The sequence below is a fragment of the Chiroxiphia lanceolata genome, chromosome 1, assembly GCF_009829145.1.
Source record: "Chiroxiphia lanceolata isolate bChiLan1 chromosome 1, bChiLan1.pri, whole genome shotgun sequence".
Classification (NCBI taxonomy): domain Eukaryota; kingdom Metazoa; phylum Chordata; class Aves; order Passeriformes; family Pipridae; genus Chiroxiphia; species Chiroxiphia lanceolata.
The window spans coordinates 75,046,889-75,069,707 of NC_045637.1; the positions used below are offsets into that span (position 1 = coordinate 75,046,889).

General features: G+C 38.7%; 1 protein-coding gene and 1 long non-coding RNA gene across 15 annotated transcripts in view; one reads left to right on the top strand and one right to left on the bottom strand.

Annotated features, from left to right (window-relative positions):
* The window catches only part of CTNND2 (catenin delta 2), a 629,184-nt gene that overhangs the window by 396,496 nt on the left and 209,869 nt on the right, over positions 1–22,819 (bottom strand). Inside the window, exon 1 of one of the 13 annotated variants that reach the window (XM_032683438.1) lies at positions 17,538–17,699. The exons of 11 other annotated variants lie outside the window; for them this stretch is intronic. The gene's annotated coding sequence lies outside the window, so the exon portion shown is untranslated. Of the gene's footprint in view, positions 1–17,354; positions 17,700–22,819 lie in introns of those variants that run through there. One more of the 13 variants, XM_032683431.1, reaches the window with a different exon arrangement.
* Positions 3,445–14,593, top strand: LOC116784659. Of its 2 annotated transcripts, XR_004356194.1 has the most exons (3): positions 3,445–3,634; positions 10,281–10,388; positions 14,391–14,593. It is a non-coding gene; the product is annotated as an uncharacterized LOC116784659 (long non-coding RNA). The 2 variants fall into 2 exon arrangements; XR_004356193.1 differs by lacking the exons at positions 10,281–10,388; positions 14,391–14,593 and adding an exon at positions 5,196–5,413.

The window sequence follows — 22,819 nt, forward strand, 5'->3', positions numbered from 1 at the left end:
AAAGCAAACATGAAATATTTCTCCAAATGCATCAGGAGCAAGAATCTGTCTGAAGAGTTTGTAAAGTCACTGAGTGATCAAGATAGAAAGAGATTCATTGAAAAGAAACCAGATGAATCCTTCATGAAAATTTTTACTATTTCATGGGAAATTCCCATGCCAAGAACTCACTGAGGGAGTCTTAGCAGAGGATCTGCCTGAAATTGGAGTGAATAGGTCATGAAACAAACTGACAAAACAAACAGTAGCAAATTGAAGATCAGATGGTATTTGTTCAATAGTTCTGATGAACTAAGAAATGCACAGCTTAAAACTGATGTAGTACCTGAAAACTGTAAGACATTGAATAAAATGCCAGTTCCAGGGAGATCTAGAAGACTACAAAGCAGCAAGCCAGACAGTCTTATCGGGCAAATTACTGGAGCCTAAAAGACGGAACAGAATTAGTGGACTCTGACATAATATGAACTAGTTATCCAGAAGGTTTCTGTATAGATAAGTACTTTCCTAAATAGGAGGTCAAATTTCGAAATAAATGGTAAATTCTCCCACTTCAAGGTGTCCACCAGTGAAGTTCTAATTCTGTGTTCCACTCGGTTTAATATGTACAAAAATTACTTGAAACAAGGAGCGAACAGGGTAATCAATTTTGGCAACAATAAAAAATTATGCAATTTTGCAGTGCAATAAGAGAGAACTTTAGAAGGATGCCTGAAAAAGCAGGACACAAAGTGGGAGATTAAATTCCCTGTACATAAGCAGGTGACCCTCACAGAGCAAAACCAATACCAATTTCATATACCCTTTAACAGCCTGGAAACTCTTTCATGAGTTGCATATTTTCTCCCAGAAACTTAAGGCTGACAGGTCTGTAGCTTCCTGGTTCTGCCTTTCTGCCCTTCTGTAGATGGCTGAAATATTTGGGGGTTTGCAGATATATGGGATTTCCCCTTACTTCCTTCAAAGATGTTAAGGAGGAGTTTTGTGATGATGTCAGACAACTCAGTATCCTCAGTTGCAGCCTAGCAGGTCACATAGGAGCTGTACCTGTCCAGTTGGTACAGATGGTCCCTCGCTTCACCCTTCTGTACCATCAGTGGTTTGCCATTTGCTTTGCTGTTGCTTCTTGACCCAGAGTTTTGGGGCCTGACATTACTTGTGAACATGGGCTGAGCATCTCAGCCTTTCCTGTGCCATTCTTGATGAACTTGCTGGCATCAAGATCTACATCTTTCTTGTACTTCCACTTACTGCTAACACGCTTGCAGAAATTTTTATGTTTTTCTTGTTATCTCTTGCTACTTTAAGTTCCAGCTGAGCTTTTGCCTTTCTAATTGCATCTCTGCACACTGAAGCAGTACTTCTATATTCCTCTTTGTGACTTTGTCCCCTTTTGCACTGCTCTAGTGCTCCTTTTCTCATTTGAGCTCTCTTAGTAGCTTGGTGCTTTTCCAACTGATTTCTTTTTATGTCTGCTCCTTTTCCTGCTTAAGGGGATAGGCTGCCCTTGTGCTTCAAGAAGCAGCTGTACTGGGAAATCTACCAAAATTCCTCAGTTTCTTTGCCCTGTAAGACAGGTTCCCACTGGATCCTTCGTAGCAATTCCCTGAACGAGTTGAAATCTACTGTTCCGAAGTCCAGGGGTTTATATGATCACTTGTCCCCCTCAAGCCCTTGGCCTCAATGCTCCTACAGTCTCTGCAGGTGCTGTTGATATTCATGTCTTCAAACACTGTTTATTAATAAGCATTCAGTCCAGAAGAACACTGTTGCTAGTTGGCCCATCCAAGACCACATGAGGAAGCTGTCCCCAGCGCACCCTGGAAATGTCCCAAATTGCTTATTCACCACTGTGTTGCTTTCCTAGTAAGTATCAGTATCAGTAAGTATCTCTCCCTTTTGAGAACCAGAGCCTGAGGTCTCTTGGAGGTGTAGGCTTCATCCACCTCTTCCTCCTCATCCTGGTCTGATAGCAGTCACCATGAGATCTCTCTCAGTGGCTCTGATTTTGACCCAGAAGCACTCTACAGACTTGAAAACAGGTGAAAGAACATGGTTCTTTATGTGACAGGCATAAAGATGGTTACTAAATTCCTCATAACTTCGCTGGGTCATGGAAATCTAGAAACAGGTGGCTTTTGAGTATTAGAAGACTACCATATATTCTGGCCGTGTTCTTACTCTTTAGTCATTATATACTTATGGTCACCAGTGCAGACAATTTGTCTGATGAACAATGGTCATTTTTACTAGCTAAACATACATTTATTACCACAAAAAAGATACTAGAAAACATAGTGCATCAGGTTTTTCTATGTAATACCAGATTTTCATCCATAAAATATCCAGATTGGGAAACCAGGTAATTCTTTCAATAAAACACAAAATAGTTTTGCTATTGAGTTCTCAAAAAAGCAAAAAGACTCTAGATTTGTACTACTCATTGTAAGAAAAACAATTAATGGAACAGAAGAATTATATATACTGGACTGGATTTGTGGTTATGGCTCTGTGAGATCAAACATACAAGCAATGCTTACTGCACTCCAGAATTACTGTGCCTCACTGAGACAACTGTGCTGCTTCCACTATTACAGAATAGATTTCAGTTCCAAGACTAGTCAGGTGCCACCAAAATGCTGCTCAGGAAACTGTCAATAGACTAAAATGGACCGACATATCTCTACAGGGATGTTCCTTACAGGAGCAATATCAAAATTATTTCTATGATCTAATTACAAAATAAGAGAGCTATAGGAATCGTTACTTCGATTCAATCAGGGGAAAGAAAAAAGAGAGAAGAGAGAGTAAAAATAATGAATGAGTCAATTTGTTGCATTACTTCAATCAGGATATTTCATTGACAGTACTAAGAAAGTCATCTGAAATTCAAGTTTTTACTACAGCAAAACACAGCAATCAAAATTGTACCTATCCCTGTGGGATGAACACAGGAACCTTCTAGCAGTGTTGATAACCCAGATGGTTTTGTCCAAGACCTGTCTCATACAATCCACATCACTAAAGCCCACTAATCCCAAACGCAGAACAAGCAGGTAGGAGTTGCAGCTCCCTTTTCAGAAAAAAAGATGGTTCATGATGTCACAGTATAGAAAAGAAAAGGCAAAGTAAATAAAAACAAGCCACGTATGCTGAATTTTAAACCTAGTGTTTTAAGTGAATTTAATGGCAGAGAGAGGATTAAAATTCATTTCCAGCCATGGTTTCTGAGCTGTGGTTTAGAGCCATAGCTATACGTCCCCCTGCCCCCCATCTTAAATCTGACATCTCTTCCCGCAGTGGGAACTTGGACTGGGTAAAATGAGGGCTCTCTCCTTCCCACACCTGGCAGCAGCTGAATGCTACACACATTTGCTCTTCTGTGACTCCAGGCACCGTTTCCATGGTAGCACCAGGAAAACCATTCCAAACTGGTCAGGGAAGGATGCAATGAGAATCAGCCCTCCAGCAAAGCTCCCTCTCACCTCCCTGGACAAGACACTGACCATACAGCCTGGGAGCAACTGAGGGTACAGGCAGCACCCTGCAGCTTGGAAATCTCCCTTTGTGTCTGACAGGAGTAGCTGTGGTTCAAGCCCATGTGATACAGTGGATAAAGTGCCCAGTGGTGCTGGTAAGTGCAAGAAGATCTGTGATGGCCAGCAAATGCTTGGCTCTCCTCCCTTCCAAGAGTACATTGCCTGTGACTGTATAGCAGATTCTGGCTCTTCCCTGGTAAGGGGAAGTAGAGGTGTGTACTTGTCATGAACTGAAGCAACACAAGGGAACCTCGTTACTACTTCACAAATCAGAAAGACCAAACCCGTGGTACCAAAGTTTTAACTGTATTTTTCAGCATATCAGAACTCTGTATGTGTTGGGATTATTTTGTCAAAGCCATATGATTTGCATAGCCATATATCTCAAAGACAGAAACGACACACAATGTGACACTTCTGAATGATCTTCACTAGCCTGACATAATCTGGAATTGCAATCTATGACTGCACAACGTAACCAAGATGCAAAATTACTCTGTCTGCTTCCAGTTCCCAACCTGCTCACAAACCAGGATGCAATGCATCAGCACTAGATATAGGCCCTAACCATGCATGGCAGGCATCTTTACAGGATCACAGAAGGGTGGAGGTTGGCAGGGGCCTCTGGAGGTCACCTTGTCCAACTTACGCAGGGACACCCTGAGCCAGTTGTCCAGGGCCATAATATCCAGGTAGCTTTTGAATATCTCTAAGGAAGAAGACTCTACAACCTCTCTGGGTAACCTGTGCCACTGTTCGGTCAGTCTCACATTAACAGTGCATTTCCTGATGTTCATAAAGCACTTCCTGTGTTTCAGTTTGTGTCCATTGCCTCTGGTCCTGTCCCTCGGCACCACTGAAAAGAATCTGACTCCCTCTTTACACCCTCCATTCAGGTGTTTGCACATATTGATGAGTTCCACCCAGAGTCCTCTTTTCTCCAAGCTGAACAGTCTCAGCCTTTCCTCATAGGACAGATGCTCCTGTCCCTTCATCATCTTAGTGGTCCTTTGCTGGATACCCTCCAATAAGTCCATATCTGTCTTGATCTAAGAAGCCCAGAACTGGACCCAGTGCTGTAGATGTGAGTAGAGGGGCTGAGTAGAGGTGAATGATCACCTACTTTGACCTGCTGGCAACACTCCTCCTAAGGCAGCCAATGACACTGCTTTCCTTCTTTGCCATGAGGGCACATTTGTGGCTCATGTTCAACCTGGTGTCCACTAGGACTTCATAGGGCCTTTTTGGCAAAGCTGCTTGCCATGCTGGGTGGCTCCCAGCATGTACTGGTGCATGGAGTTAAGGGGCATACTCCTGTCTGAAACTATCATTATCAAGGTTACTGAGGCAAACGCATCACCCCAGAAGCAGAATAATTTGACCAGACAGTTCTCATGCACACAGTACTAGGTAACTTTCTGTGCCATTAAAATTACTCTCCCCCCTAGAATGCCTCTGCAGTAAAAGAGAGATTTTCCAGTTTTCTCATTCTGTCTATTGTGAGAGGTGTACCTTCTTCCTTGTGAGCCTGAGGGCTAGGAATGGATAGGATGTTCAATTATTTCAAAAGTTATATGGGAGAATATTATTTTTTTAATTGATCATAGATGGTCCATCTTGTCTTATCTTGCAAAGTTCAAACCTTTCTGTTCGCAGATTTTCAGTAATAGCCTATCCCATGCAAAACACTAACGTTCTCTACCCTACCTGAGAAGTTACGCTGGATATAGTCCTGCAAAGCTTCTTTGCTGAATAAGCCTGGCTCCTTTGATTCAGATCCTTTCGAGGAGAGTCTAAGCAGACTGGAATACACAAGTACCAGAAACATTTGTAATGCTAAACTGTAAGAATAGAAGAAAAGCTACTTAATTTTCTGGGCCTGTTCTGTTGTCTATTCCTTGTGTATTTTACATTATCCAATCATGTGACAGTCAAAATGTGACATCAAACTGATTATTTAGTAAGTGCTGGAAATTTATAGAGCAATTTCCTCTTTGAATTAAAAAGAAAGAGTACATATTTAGTGTACAAAAGTCAGGATTTTAAGCCAAATTTCACCTCTACTGAAGCTTTCTTATTATTGTGTTACTTTCCCATTCCTAAAGCTTGATTTTGATTTGGTAAAGACTGATTTTTCTTATTACAGGCTGGCAAAGTGTACATCCTTTCCAAAGGCAAAGTCAGTGGAATTAGAATGAAAGAAATAATTTAATGGCATGTACTCGCTGTAGTCACTCTATTTCATTTCCTCAAACAAGAGACTTCATTGACCAAGACAGACATTTCTCTGGCTCATGTCCATTGCAGAGCAAAGTCAGAAAGAGAGAGACAGAGGGAAAGAAATACAGCATTGCTTCCCTTGAATAAATTCATGAAAAGTGGGCAGAGACCTTGCAACAATGTCTGGGATGTCTCTGACAGCATCATCAGAATATAAAGTGTCTCCAACCACTTTTCACATCTTTTTTTTGGAAGAGCAAACTCCTCCAACAGCGTAATACCACTTAGAGAGAAGGATTTTGAAAATTTAACCCTTATAAATCAGTTCCCTTCCCTTTAAGCAGCTTTGTGAACAAACTGCAAACAGTTCCTACCTTTCGTTCTTCCACCTTGTATTTGACACAAGAGAGGCTCAGGAAGCCCTTTTAGTTTCAGTACTTGCATAAGGTACAGTCTCTACAGCCAACCCTAATTGTTTTATGAAGTTTAACAACTTGATTATTGTCAAGACTGGACAGAGAGGACCATAACCTCCTGGAGATATGTTGAAGTTGATACTTTTTTTTTTTTTTTGGTAGAATTTTACTTTCCTACGTTTACAGAGCATATCTCTCAATCCAGTGACAGAGGTTTTGTACCTGTTAGCAAATTTTATGAACACCACTGCTTTGGGTATGTGTGGTACCATGCTTACCTATCACTCTTCCAGGAAGACAGGATGACAGGTACCCCCATAGACACTGAGTACACGTGGATCTGGGTACAGGACTTCATGTAAATAACTTGTAACCATGTTTTCCCTACAAAAATATTCTATACTTAGAATCTCACTAAAATGGAGACTACAAAATTACTTACAGTGAAACAAGCTTAAGCTTGAGAAGCAGTCATGTGAAAAATAACTCTAAAATTAATGGTTAGCTCAAAAACTATGTGACCTAAATTATAATTTCAAATATTTCTAAATGAGAAAGCTTTGGATAATTCAGACACCATGGCATTGTAACAACTGAAAATGCAAACTTTCTAATGATGACTGTATGCAAATGATCTAATTACAAACATCAACACAAAATGCCTTGTTGAAAAACAGGGGGAAACATTTTGAGCAGCTTAGGAAGAAGACAAAATTATGCTTTGAAAATATTACTATGTATATGGAATAATGAGGCCTCATAATAAATGCTGGATCTTATTTACTAAATTTTTATTGTTTGATTCAGATTTTAATTTCATGCTGCATTAAATGAACAGCAGATAAACCCCCTTTTCTTTAAATGCTCACATCAGCTTCAAAATTATAGTTTGATACATTTTTGAATTAATCTTACAAAGCACTGAATTTAAATTTGCAAGCTGTGATGATCTAGAATGTTAAGGAGTTCTAGCAGTGGGAATGCAAAGAGACTGGAGCAGATAATAGACATAGAATGCTCTACTCATGACAACAGGTTGTCCTGATTACAGGATAGCTGGATACACCACCATTTTCCCTTATATATAAATGGATTCAAAGAACAATGACTCATAATTTAACAATCTGACTAAACATTTTTAATAATTATTGATATATTTTAATATTCCATATATCAAGTTTAGTCAATGTTCTATTTCAGCAGTTTCAGGATTAAATAAACTTCTGGCACAATAGAAAACAAAAACCAAAAAGTAAGAATTATTCAGTTACATAAACCTAGAGGGTCTTTTTTTTTCTAAGGGTGAAATTTGACAAGTGTGTAATTTATCTTCTTTCTGTGAAGGTCTGAAGTATCCAGACTCACCGCAAAAATACCCTGCTGTATGTCAAAGCCATAAAGCCATACATCCCACTGCAGCCAAACCTAACACTTCAATACTTTTGGAAAGAAAGATTAAAAAAGAAAAGAAAAAGAAAAGAAAAAAACCCTGCAGCTAAGACTGCAAAAAGACTGCAACAGGTGAACTGTTTTGCAAGATTAGCAGCTGCCATAAAATCCTTCTCTGTAAGAGAGAAACCCACAACGTGACAGTAGATAAACTCCATTACAGTGAATTTAAGTACCTGTAACCATGTATACAGAATAAGCCAACCATCTGCCCATGTGTTTTTCTATACTTTGTTGATGTTACTATCATCTGGACACATTATCCACATTTCCCCTGAAACCATGTCTTGCAATTTCCATCAGCTGGTATTACACCTGCTGAAGAGGGCAGAACTGATCGCCTACAATTTCTACTGCTGTTGAGCTCAGCCAACAAGCTGTTCATGAATCCTGCTCATGTTCTGGTAAATTGAGCCACACTGATTTTTTTTTAAACTGATTTTCTTTAAAAATCACTTTTCAAACTAATTAAAGAAAATTTAATTTTTTTCACAGTTATATTGTGTTTTATTGGTGTGTGTTTCAAGACTTCAAGTAAGATCAGCATGAGGTCAATGAACGTTATTTCCATTATATATATATAAAAAAATATTACGTCATGACAAAAAGGTGTCCTGAAGCAATAAGTACTACCAAACAGTAATGACTGGGCTCCCATCCCAAGAAACACTGGAGATCAATCCCTTTACAATGTTTGTATTTAATTTTCTCCAAATTCCCTTCCAAGATATATTGATTTTTAGATGGAAGAATGTATTTTTTTTTAATAAACCTACTCTGTCATTCAGAAAAGTCAATCAGAAAATGCAAAGTCCCAATACCGGCTGTCTCAAATCTACATCTGATTTCCCCCCACAGATAATCAAATGGCTAATTTTTCTTTTAAAGCATTCCATGAACATTAAAAATAAAAGTTTAAAGGAAGGAAAATCTACTGTATAAGTAGATTGTGTAAGAGCTTGGAGAATGTACCGAATAGGAATTCCACTGTTTTTATGGATAGCCGTTTTTCAAGAGCCAGTATTAACTAAAGCTTAGGTTCTGTCTCTTTCCTGTCTTAAAAATGCAAAGATAGGGCCAGGAGGCCCTGGCACGATAACAGGTTTAACCATGAAGCCTTTTAGAGTTTGTCCAAATAGATATTCAGAGTCTATCTGGAGGTCACAGCTAACCAGGCAGTTTCTTTGTCTGCTCTATCCTGCAGCCATGCCTCAGCCATCCCTATTGTACGACTTACTGACAGAAGGAATTTAATTCCAGAGAATAGTGTCTGAACACCTTGCCTTTACATTTATCCAAGATCATTTCCATTTTAAGGCATTATAATACAGACGCTAAAGAACTAAAAATAAGAATAGGAAACAGTTAAGATTATTGCTGTCGGACTTTCTGAGTTGAAGACATGCAGTAGCCCTGTGACTTCTGAACACACAGAAGGAAACAGGGCACAGACATACTGACAGTGAAATAATGTCATAGATTTTCAGTATGCAAAACAATGACTGATAGCAGGCCACTAACTAATAGTAGGATTCAATAATATCTGAAATTTTAAAATAATCAACTAAATCACATTTTGTTTGGAAAAAACTTGTAAACCCCACTTTAATCTTCATGCTTATACAGACAAAATAAAGCCTTACTCAGGCGGATGCAGGTGCTATTTGTGAATGCATTCCCGTTTAGGAGCTAATGAGTCCTCTTACATCTAACAGTGCATACACCCAAACTGCTTGAGAACAAATGCAAAAATTCATACAGCATGCTCTTCAGTATGCCCTTTGGTACCCTTAATACACTTTTACTGACTTATATATGGTATGTTGGAGGGAGCCAGTCAGCACTCCAGTATCTAGCCTGTGAGGGAATCTCACCTGGCTCCCAGAAACACCGGCTGCTTCGCAGACTAACCAAATTTGCCAAGCTGCTTCTGGATTTTGTTTTCTAGAAAACCACAGAAGTGCAAACTCAAGTCAGGGATGTCAAGATCTTTTAGGTCGTGTGCTGCAAACTTACTAACCTGGTACCTGAACATTTGGGTAGTAACAGAAATGACCTCAAGTTGCACTGTAAACTAACCGCTGTCCTCCTCCACTTGTGAGCACTTGCAAGTCATGGGTGGTGGCTTTGTAACTTACTTGGTTGCATAAGGGAGCAAGGGCTTAAAGTCCAAAGTGTGTAGAAATTTGCTACTACTTAAAACAGTAAGCATCTTATCCTACAAAACACTACCACCATGAGTGCACAGGCAGGAACATGAATGACAAAGGAGCCACAGTCAAAGTTATTCCCCCTATTTTTCCTCAAACATCACCGAGCATGTTCGCAAGGCTGAGATTCCCTGTGTCTGTCTAGATGGAAAGGATACAAATATAAATTCATATACTTAGTAGACCATTGGTGTTTCCATATCAGTTCAGGTAACATTTTCTGCAAACAAATACAATTTACAAAAGCACAATTCACATGTGCTCTGAAGCAATGCTATTGTGTCTGTGTGCAAGTTATCACTGACACATGAATAAACTGACAAAATTTTAGAAAAAAATCCTGTTATGATAAACTAAAGAGTCTAAAGATACATGTTTCAGGAAGGTGTTATCACAAGAGCTTGTCCATGAAAGGAAATACTGTAACTTTTAAGGAATGTTTTCAGGTAATCCTGCAAAGAGTGTACTGCCACAGTCCACAGGAAAAAGATGAACTTTCCCCACTCCATTCCAGTGGAACCCATGACTGAGATGCATACAAGCATATTGCAAAGGTACTTTGGGTCTCATTCAACATATGATGGATCTACAGCTACCAAGCTGCCAAGTTCTGGACGACTATATCAATTGAATCAGTGAAAATGTGTCTGATTTAGAGCAAGTTCTCAGTGTACCAAAATTTAAAATATAAGCCAGACAGCTCCTATGATATTAGAAACAACTTATTTATGATGTGCTGCACAAGTTCATTATGATAATACTAATTTAAAAACATACTTTAAACTACTATTAAACACAGTGAAAATAACACAGATTGTCAAAGGTACTGTTATTTTCACAGTTTGTTAGGCATTATGTTGTGTGAAACATCACTTTTCAAAGAGAGGCAACCTGTGTAAGGAGCCCTGGAAGAGTATACAGATGCATATTCTAGATAAAGTTCCTATTTAAATACAGAGCTAATTTTGACATGGCTAATTTTAATATTATTGTTTATGTAATTCTGCACTCATTGTATATATACATGGCCTTTTAAACAAGGCTTATTTAAGCAGAAGTTTATTTAAGAGGGGCAATGGCACTTGAAAATCCACTTACAGGTACCCTTAAAAAACAGTTAACTTTTTTTTGTGGTAAAGATTTATCAGAAACAAAGTACATAGGGTACCTAGAGTAATTGCAAAATTAGAGTTCAAAAGCTAACAAAATAGTAGTTATTTCGTCTATGAAACAAAATTAAAGAAAGTTGTAAAAAAACCCAAGAAAACAAAACAAAAAACTCCCCACAAAACAAAACAAAACCATGCATTGCCAGCACATCAGGACAGCAGTAATGGGAGACCGGAGATACATCCTGACCTCCCCTAAAAATGGATGCAAGACATATATAAAGCCTAACTCCTATGGCAAAAATTAATAAGAAATCTATATACTCCTTTATGTTATTGCTGAAGGAAAATTTCCCACCTCTGTAACTACAATTTCAATACAGTTAATATTTTGGTACTGAATACACAGTCTGTATTACAGAAGCTCTATTATTTCTGATGAAAATTACAAATCATTGCTGGATCAGAGCATGCAGGCTTAAAGGGAAGTGAAGCATAAAAAAATTATAAGGAAAGAAATATGATTAATGCAGGGGTTACTCAATACTCTTATGTAGTATTAATCTTGTATGAGAACAATTATATTAAAATAAAACTGCTATAACTTCTTTTCTATATGTTTGTTTAATTAACAGATTAGGGAATGCAAGTTATTAATCAGATCCTAACACAAGAATATCACTCACTGGGAATGACTTTTTAGGCATTTGTGCTTGGTAAAAATTAAAACAAAAATATTTCAGTGTATGAAGCTTTATGAATGTCAAGCACATGCCTTTCCATGTTTTCCTTATGACTGTTTAGAAGGGAATAAATATGGTGAGGATGATGTAAAATTATTTAGTAAAGTTCAAAGGCTTTTGCAGTTTATATATGATTTCCCCCCCTTTTAATCGCATCCTTCTGAGTGAATGATTTCAAATACAATTTATGTAGATAGATCTAGTGATGTTTCACCTCCTTCACAGGATATGCCAGTATGTGGTGTAGTTTACTATATCTGAAGTTACTTAAAGCAGTAATGTAACAGTTTCAGCAAAAGCACACCAAAACCTATGAATTCTACCAGCTCAGGCAAGTCTCTTCCACAGCTTCAAGGATACCATAAAGCAACCCACCACAGACTTACTGCCTGCTAAATCAGCCAAGGTCCACAAATTTCAGCAGATCCTGATACCTCATTTTAAACCATCTGAGAGCTTCTTCCGGCTTTTACTGAATATCATCAATTTCATTAGAAAAAAAAAGAAGAAAATATTAGAGACAAATCACTAAAAATACTTCCTCTGACTCAGCAGCCACAAACTTCCCTCCTTAATGGTACTGAATTTCACATGAGAACTGAGGACCATCTCTTTCCTTGTCTAATGGCAGGGACTGGGCTGACAGTAGCTGTTTTGAAGGACTATACCCATGTGAGTATCAGTTAGGTGGGACATTATTGAAAAACAGTCATAGCCCAGCAGTTTAGGGTTGTGCACAGATAACAGCTTTGAATGATGAAGAAAGACAGACAATGAAAAACAACTAGGCCACTGTGCAGAATGAGGGAGAAAAGTAGCACAGACGAAGCACAAAGATGACAACCCACTCCTCATCGAAAGCTGACGTGGGGCCATTTTTATGCTTGACTCTCAATTTGAAATCTGGCTATTCAATGTTTATCACATAAAAAGACAATTGAGAGAGTCAGCTGTAGAGCCAAAAGAAATCTAACCTGAAATCAGGGCAAGACAGACATGCAGCCCTGTAACCTTGGGGAAAAAAAATTTTAAAAAATTGCAAAACTGTTTCTTGTGGTATGGAGGTGGTTGTTTGTTTAAAATCTCTGTTATCAGATCTTTCTATTTTAATTATTTGCATTTATTTATTGACAATTAACCATGTCTTGAAGGAGAAGAATTTTTTAGGTTTTCTAAGTTAGTGTCTAGCAACAGGTGACTTTTCTACGGCTTAAAGGCCAGCTTGTGAGAACTAACAGCTTCAACAGTCTAAAAGATAAAAGCATGATTAGAAGGTTCATGCTAGACCAGGTCCAGTGATAAAATACTGGCCCTTCTAAAGATAAGCCATTAAATTAACAGGAAAAAAACTACAAGTGTGTAATATCACAACTTTTATGTTGTTGTCTACATTTTAGTCAACAGCACCCCTCTGAGAGTATCGATGTCAGAGTAATCTTAATCCTCTATGCAAAAGAACTTGTATCAGGTTTCGACATGTCCCTTTTGCACATGCATAAACTCTGTCACTTAAAAAAGCTGAAAGAGTTGGAAACACAGAAAAGCAAATTCAGTACTGGACTGAGTCAGCTCAGGCAAGGAATCAAAATACAACTGCCTGTTACTGCTGAAATAAAGTTACCAATAAGTTCACGGACAAAAAAAAGAAAGGAGTGAAAAGTCAAGCAGCAGAGGCTAACTCAACCATATTAGACTTTGGATTTACTACCCATTCCAACTGTGCAGTGGCTTCACAAAATAGAAATAAGGAACTGCACAACTAAGGCTGTAACAGAGATGCTGTTACTTATACAGTCTGCTGGGCCATCCAGCAGGCTAGACAAACAACCTGCCCTTTTCCTACCATGGCAGCCAACATCATCTTTGAGTCACTGTTCATGCAAATCCAACAAGGAATGTGTATATGTTCCAGTTAAAATAGCCCTGGGCATATACCAGAACAAGAGGTTGTACTAGAAACTAAAGGCATCTTCTGCCCTCAGTTTCCAAATTGACTGTTTGGTACCATTCCAGATGTAGATATCCTTATACAACACTTGTACAATGCTAAGAGGATGGCAATAATCAGTATTAATTTCTGTATTATACAATCAAAATATCTTAACATATGGTACACACACCTGCTCAGCAGTAATATTATTTAGACAACTCAAGGTTTCCTAAAAAACAAAAAATTACCAGTGTTCATCACTACCAGGAAATTTGAAGCCAGAACAAGAAAAAAAAACCGTGATGACATCTGACCACTTGCTGATCACCAAATGATTTAATGTAATTGCTCAACAGTTCAAAAGGATGGTATTTCTCTGCCTATAGTTTTAGAAGTAACTGTCAGTAAACATTTATTGCAGTCTCAGTAGACTTTTGCAGCCTTTCCTACTTTTTGCTTCCCTGACAACTTCTAAAGCTGTGAAAGTTATTTGGCTCCAACACGTTTCATTCCACTGAGAATAAAACTTTTAGAACTAGTCTTAACAGGAATTACATGCAACTGTGATAATACCCCGGCATCTTAAATGTATAGGTGTTTTTCTTATTGACTCCCAGGTTCTATTTGTCCACTGAACTGTGTTAAAATCAAGGACTTTTGCTGAATAACTTGGTCATGAACACTGTCATTACAAAATGTTAGACACAGAGTGTATTAAGTAGAGCCTTACTTAGACTGACATGCAGTTGTGTTTCCAAATGCTTTTTCTTCCAGATCCTTGAAACTGCACATTTTTGTAACACTCAAGACTGACAGAGATGTGTTGCATGTGTTCACAGCTGGGAGGACAAAGTTCCTGCTTTAATTTTCATGTTAGCTTTTCAAAAGGAAATTACTGGAATGAGCATTCTGAGAATGCCATACAAAGGCCGTGATCTCTGGCAGAAACTATTCATAATAGGATGAATCCCGTGTTAAGGGTCTTCTGGAAGTATCTATCTGTATCTCAAAAATAATTTTTTAATTTGTCATTAAAATTTCTACAACATCATTATCTCCTAAAATAAATAAATAAATAAGCCTCCCCCTCAAGCAATAACCTCTTCCATATACAGATTTAAATGTAGCAATAGTAGCTTCTATCAAACGTATTACATACTCTGTCATCTGAATGACCTGTCCAGTGTAAGCATTTTAAATCTAGTGCACGCTGTTAGATCAAGGCTTTCGATTTTCTGTTACCCTTGCCTCTCATTGTACGTTAAAGCAAGTCCCTAACTATTCAAAAGAGAGATATACGTACAGTTTGTATGCATATGTATTTGCACACATGCACATACACAAATGCAGCACATTAGTATCATGGACTCATGTATGGAAGGATGCTTAAAAACGTGAAGAGAGAGCATCTACTTGAAGTAAGTATCATTCTACAAAAAAATGTGTCAGGAACTTCTACTTTAGTAGGTTATAAGGATGAATTTTTATCAATGACAGAAAGCTGGTGTATCACATCTCACTGTCACTGACGTTAGGATTCAGCAACTAGAAGACTAAACATGGTGGGTTTTTTTCAGAAAAAGAAGAAAAATTTAATTATACCTTCTGTTTACAAATATTTTAATGAAGAAATGCCTAATCTACTGAACATTACTAGTTGCTATATAAACAACTCTTACCTGTATAATAAAATCACTGAAGTAATTCCAACTTTGCCTTAAACTTCAAAACGCGAGATGTACACATATGGTTGAATTAGCTCAGTTACTCAGAAATCAGTGGAGTAATACCAAAGATAGATTTGGCCCATTATCTATCTGCACAGCACAAATGAATAATGCAAATGTGTATGCAAAGGACCATGAAATATCTCAGCCTAGCAGTGCATTTAAAATGTATCACTAACTTTCAGCTTCTTGAAATATTTATCAACCGCAGGAGGTTCCACTGAGAGCACACTCTATTAGAGACTTCACTGAATTTTTATTTCTACACCTGGCTCGGAGGAGTTTAGAAAAGGAGACTGGAATTAACTGCTGAAACAACTTCAGGTACTGCTCTGACACCACAGGCTTCACCAGCACTTCATGACGGTTTCTGAGTCACTTTAATGTTCTTCCCAAAGCCAAGACCAACTGGGGTCTGTATGGAGAACATCTTAGAGAGGAGAGGAGGAAGGTGACAAGTTTCTGGACACAACTTCAGAAGCCACTAAAATTAAACTGTCTGCAATTAAAAAGCTACTGAAAGGATTCACAGTAACAAGCATGCTTTAAGGCACCACAGTCAACTCCGTACCACATAACAAGTAAAACTGTCTTACTAAAATCAGTCTAGTGGCACAAACTAGTTTGTGGCAGCTAGTTGAATCAAGTATGAACAAGCTTGGATCAATTGCACACAGCATTTAAACCACTGACCACTAGTCAAACAGTGAATTAGTTTTACTAAATTTTTTTGAAATAAAATTTGATCTTGAAGTTATTACAATAGTTGTATTGGACTATTAAAAGTTGGAACATCTGAAGAAAGATTTTTTCGACAACCAATATTCTAGATTATAAAACAACCACGCAAAAACAAAACACAAAAAGCCCCAGCATTTAGCTTAGCATTAAGCAGTTAAAACAGTTTGATCTAGAAAATCTTTTATTTCCTACTTTAACTGATTAAAAACTAACTATGTCAGAAAAAAATTCCATCAAAGTCATACATTTTATTCATTATGGACTTTGGGAGGGTACATGCTTATTCCTTTACTCTTCCAAATGCAGTCCCATAGTAAACAGCATTACTCCACAATAGTACATTCCTGCAGTGTCTTGAGTCAGGAATAACGCATAAAAACAACCTGTTCGAAAAACTTTTTGTGGGTAGGAAGTACTAGATACAGGGGGTATGGTTTGTTTTTACATTTTATATATTTTATTTAATTCAGCCAAAAGATCAAACTAGTAAGTAAACTGTTACCTTAACAAGTATACACATGCATGTTAGAAAAGGCTTTTGGGACATTTTCCACACAACTGACTTCCACATGAAATTCATTTATTTAATCCCTTGAACAGTCAGTCACATTTCCCTGGGCCTTGGGCAGCACCAGATGAAACAGGTCATAACCATGCATTATTTTTACTATCTGTAATGAATTTCGAATTAGCTGAGCCATCTAAAAAATCTACCTGAAAAGCTCAGCAAAGTCTTTGAAGGTTAAATATTATTATAAAGGATGCAAATCCCCTTCTCACCTATAATCTGAAAAAAGAGCTACCACTACAGTTGAGTATGTAGTATTTACCGAGAATATTTTCTAGGATGAAAGTACAAAGCAACGGTGCAAGCTCAGAAGCATGCACCTAAAGAAATACATTTTTGCACAAGAAAGATTAGCCTGTTGAAATATTTTAACTCTGTGGAACTACTGATTTTCTTAAATCTTTGCTGCAGATGGGTTGAAACAAGAAATAATCGCGGCCAAATCAAGTGTTGCTGAATGACATGAGGCATTTTGGAGAAACAAGACACTAAAGAGTAACACTTACTTTCTGGCCTTTAACGAGAACTCCAAAACGTAGCCAATTACGCTACCTATTGCTCCTGGGTAATGAGATTTAAACCATTTTGAAGTCCAAAAACATCCCTAAGCCATTCGCAAGTGACTTTTTAAAACAAGTTACAAAACTTTCCGCGAAGCCCAGCATTTCACCCCAAACAAGCGATCCATCTTTAACGCTTTACCTTTAGTCGCCCACTTGTAAAATAATCTCTTGAATCACTTCAGCTGCGCCCTGGAAAGTCTCCTCGCCGTCGGGCCGAGTTGCCCTCCTCTCCGGAGCGGCAGCTTAAGCAGCTCTACTCTTTTTTTTATTATTATTAGTTTTATTTTTTTTCTTTCTTTTCTTCTCTCCTTTCACCACTTACAAAGAGGAACTTGAAAAAGAAATCAGTCGGCGGCCTGAAAGAGCGGGTGGACCACAACAGGAGCAGCGGCGGCGGCGACAACAAAACCCAGCCGCGGCTGCCGAGCGCTGTTCCGCGGGATGGAGATGGAGGGCGGCCCGGCCCGGGCAGCAGCAGCAGCTGCCGCCGGCCCGGCGGGGCAGTGGGGCGGGCGGGCCGAGGGAGGTGGCTCCGCCGGGCACAAAGGGCTCCATGGCAACGCCGGCCGAGCCCCCCGCGCCCTCCTTCCTTCAGGCAGCGCCTCGTCACCGCCGGACCCGCCCACGTCGACCCCCCGCGCCAGCGATCGCGACAGGGTATCGTGGAAACAGCCCTCGGCGACTGGGGGCCGGGGGCCGGGCAGAGGCTGCAGCTCCCGACCCTGCTTCTGGGACAACCACATGTTTTCAGCAATTTTTTTTTTTTTTTTTCCCAACAGAGTGCAGATCAATCTCCACGCATATGTATATCCATTTAGGTTTTTTAATTGAGAGGAGAAGTCGATAAGCTACTAATTGAACAAATTAGAGGGCTGGGCAATCACCAATCCTATGAAGTTTAACAAGGGAAAGTGCCGGATTCTGCACCTGGGATGGGGCTGCCCTGGATGTTCATACACAGTGGTAAATGAGATGCTGGAAAGCAGTGCCATGGAAAGGGATCTGGGAGACCTGGTCGATGGCAAGTTGAATATGAGTCAGCAGTGCCCTCGCAGCCAGGAGGGCCAACCGTGTCCGGGGGGGTCATCAGGTAAAAGCATTGCCAGCCAGTCGAGGGAGGGGATTGTCCTGCTCTGCTTTGCACTGGTGTGGCCTCACCTTGAATAATTGTGTGCAATTTTGGGCACCACAATATAAGAAAGATATTAAGCTGTTAGAGAGTGTCCAAGGGAGGGCAATAAAGATGGTGAAGGGCTTTGAGGGGAAGCCGTATGAGGAGTAGCTGAGGTCACTTGGTCTGTTCAGCCTGGAGAAGAGGAGAGTAAGGGGAGACCTCATCACAGTCTTCAACTTCTTATGAGAGGAAGTGTTGGGGCAGGCACTGATCTCTTCTCTGTGGTGACAGGACCCAAGGTAATGGCATGAAGCTGTTTCATGGAAGGTTTAGATTTTAGGTTTAGGGAAAGGTTCTTCAGCCAGAGGGTGTTTGGGCACTGAAACAGCTCCCCAGGGAAGTGGTCACAGCACCAAGCCTGACAGAGTTCAAGAAGTATTTGAACAACACTCTCAGGCACATGCTGTGATTCTTGGGGTGATCCTGTGCAGGGCCAAGAGTTGGACTTGATGTCCTTGTGGGTCCTTTCCAACCCAGGATATTCTATGATTTTATGAATCTCAGCATAGCATAACTTCACACTGAAATAATTAAACCTCACATTCTTTAGCTCATCAGTCTCTTAGAATACAATACATTGTATTTGGGGAGGTAGGGTTTTTTTAATTTTTCTTTTAAGCTGCTTCTTTGCTGTATGACCTGAAGCTATCAAACTTTCAAATACACAATCATCTAGAAAATAAAACTTACTTACACTTGAATTTTTAGAAGTGCATATAGCAATAAGTGTCAAGGTTCCAAGCTAAGGGATAAGTGCTTGGCCCCGCCTCCAGCAGGGACAACTCCAAGGCTCCAAAGCACATTGCAAGAAAATAACTTTATGTACAGGATTCCTGCTGCTGAATGCAGCAAGCCTTCGTATGCACCCTGAAGTCTAAGAGCTCTAAGGTCAAGGGTCAAGAGACCAAAGGTGGAAATGAAGCTCAACCAATGTTCATGACAGATTCCCACGACCCCATGCAAGACCTCCATAGTTGTAATTAAGCCCATAAAAGATTACTATCATTCTTCAGCATGGTGCAAATTATTCAATTATTCTGCTGAAGTCAAAAAGACTTAACTTGCTCCTGAGAATTTCTTGCTAAACGGCCTTATTCATTCCATGCATTTCTGTTAGTCAACACCTGTGTGATCTGAACAATGATGTAAAACAATTGTTCCATTACTTTGTATACAAAGATCTTGTCAGGCAACATAGCCTTCCATTTCACGTAAATATTAATCTTCACATTCAAATACTTCATGTGAATAAACTATCACTTTAGACCCTAAAATCAGCCCTTCCCAGGGTTTTTAATGAAACAAAATGCAATTATTATACCCATTTTAATTTTTAAAAATATCGTAGCATACAGCCTTCGTTATTTGCTGCCAGTGTTTAGGTAAAAGGCTGCAGGACTGGACAAGAGGTTTGCATTTTAGCCTTTTCTTTAAAATTCCATATTCAATCCAGATCTTAAAGAAACAGCCCCTTTCTATTTACAAAGAGCCATCCCCTTCTCTGAACTACAATGACATACTTAACATACCCTATCATTAATATTTACCACTACTGATTGGAGTCATGAAATTACAGTGCACATTTCAGTAGTCTTCTCTCAAAATGTCACAATGAAGCTGAGGTCACTTTGCTTGATTTGATAGGACGCAGTACATCCATTGAGGAAGGAAGAGTGGCATTTCAGGACCTCAAGGAATTAAAAAAATTGCTAACTTGGCTCCTACCAATCTTTCCCAGGTTTATATGCACTCCTTGGGGCAGACATCGGTATAGGGGTTGCCCTCAGCGTCCTCCCAAAAGGGAAGAGAGGGAAGAAACAGATAGTACTGAAGCAGGTTCAGAGATTTAGCATTAGAAACTTCTTTTAAACACCTGCTGTGGCCAATAAAATAAAAATAGTAATAACAACAACAATAATAATAATAAAGGACACAGTTGGCTACTTCTCCCAGAAATTTTGAAAGGGGAAAAGCCCCTTGTATTTCTAAAATTTCAAGGAGGTAAAATGTTGTTGGGAGCAATGGACAAGTTCTTTATTTTAGCTCCTGAGTGGCAAACTTACCAGTTTCCTTGTAACTGCCAGCGTTAGGTGTCATTTAAGGAGAGCAATACAACAGTTTATTATTGTTCTCCAGTGATGCTTAGGATGTAGAAAGATGACTGTGATACATTAAAGGTCACAAATAAATGGCAATTTAATAAAAAAAAATTACGTCACATGCAAGAATATCTCAAACAGGTAAATTACACAGCAGCCTGAGCATGTTCTTTTTCATTAAAATATTGTGGGCCATCCTGTTTCATTTCAATGTGCTCATATGCATCACCATCTCAGGAAAGCTCCATTGAAAAAATAAGAAAACAGGTACTATAAAGTCATTGCATCTATTACAGCAGTGCACAACACCCAAGCCTATCAATACAATTCAAAGGGATTTCACTCTCATTGCCAAAATCAATGATTGGTATTAAAATGGATTGCCACGTACTCATGAAAGGGTTGTTTAACCGTTTGACATTTGTACAGATTGCTATCTTTATATAAAGGGATCCTGCTTCATAAAACTGATTGATGAAAGAAAACTACTTCCGTTTCAAACCCATATACTGCTATTGTCAGTAGAATACGTACTTTTTCTGAATCACAGAAATTCCTACACACTTGAAACCGATCAGCTCCTGTTGAGGTTTGACTCATTGTACGCTGAAGCCATGCAAACTTTGAGAGTTTGGACAGGGAGAAGAAGAAAGAAACCCTATAATATATTCCTGTAATGCTGGAATAAAAGGAAAACTGCCTTTATGTTGGAATGCTGAGAAAGGAGATCAGGTGCATGATTTTTCTTTTGCTCATGCAGCACATGAATTGTTATCTTTGAACCATATTTCAGTGTTTTTATGCTAACGTAAACTTTAATCTACAGAAATGCACATTCCTATCCTTTTCATGTTGGTTCTTCAAGAATCATTTAAAACATCTTCAAATACCAAGAGTGTAGCGATCAGGTGGATTCTCTGTAATTTGAATGAAAAACATAAATACTTATATCTATGTTTTCAGAAGACATCAATCTGTAAACATTTCAAGGTAGTTGTAATAAGGGCAGAGTTAAGGGCTAGATTGTGTTATCCTTAATATGTCTAGTGAGCCAACAGGACTCATGCACAGGATAAACTGCTCTACAAAGTAGAAATAAAATTATTTCATTTAAAAGTCATACAGATATGTACTGGATTCATCTGCTAGTGGTTTCTACAGGGTTGCAGCAAGGGTTTTTTTCCTCCTAAACCCTTTCTAGGTGACATTTAGATGTTCTTCTGCCTGACAATCTATGCATATGCACACAAAGATTACTCCAGAGTCTTTCCTCTTTCCCTGTTAATGTTTTCTGGTCTGTGACACTGAACTTACTATGAAATAGCCCTGCAAGTACTGCAAAAACTCAGATATTTTCTAGACACTCAGGCCTCTGTCACAATCTCTTACTGTTTCACTCATGTTTCTCTCTTGATTTGATAACCTCGTGTGGATGACCACTCTAAGAATAAGTAAGGATTTTGCGTGATACTGAGCATAGTGGCTCTGCAGATCCCTACAATTTCTCTTCCATGACATACTCAGCTCAGGCAAACTGTACAAATAGAGAATTTTATTCTTGCATAATAAATGCCTTTCTTGGGGACTGAATAGAGAGTTGTACATAGTACTTATTTCCACCAAATTTTGCTCTTTATGTTGAGTAACACTAATGAATAGCAAAATTATTTTAAAGTAATATTACATGCCACAGAGTCTTTAAGATGTTTCAGTGTTTGTAGGAATAACCACTTCAGTAACCATAAGAAAGAACATGTCTAAACACAAGAAGATTTGCTAACCAACTTTGTTAAAAGAGCTATCAAGACATTTCCTACTGCTTTGTAAGTATTCCTGAGAGTTTTCTTATGCTCAGCAAGAACTCTGCAGAGCATCAGCCACTTTTAAGTCAGACAGTAGAAAGCAAAACAATTTGAAAAGGGTTGGGCACTTCCATGATTTCTGGGAAACCAGAAGTAAAGCTCACTTTAATTCCAGTAGGAACAGATTTAGGTCAACTAGAACTTCAGTGGGGAGCTAATGCTTATGGAAAGACTGTACTTAAATCCCAACTAATTGGGTTAGTGTTGGTTTCTCCAATTCACAAAAGGATTTTCTGGATACGTTTTTCAGAAAAAATTTGAAAATTAAAATTTGAAATTTAAAAAGTTCATTTTAAGTTTCTCACCAGATTTCTAACAGCTATAAAGTTTAATTAATTGTATGTCTTCTGTTTTAGTGTTTTTAATGTTTAAATGTTTTCTGTTTTAAAAGTAAGGCTATCCTTCATGACAATCAAATCTGGAAGTACGGTCTGCTGGTGCAGTACAATAAAGTCAAACATTGAAAACA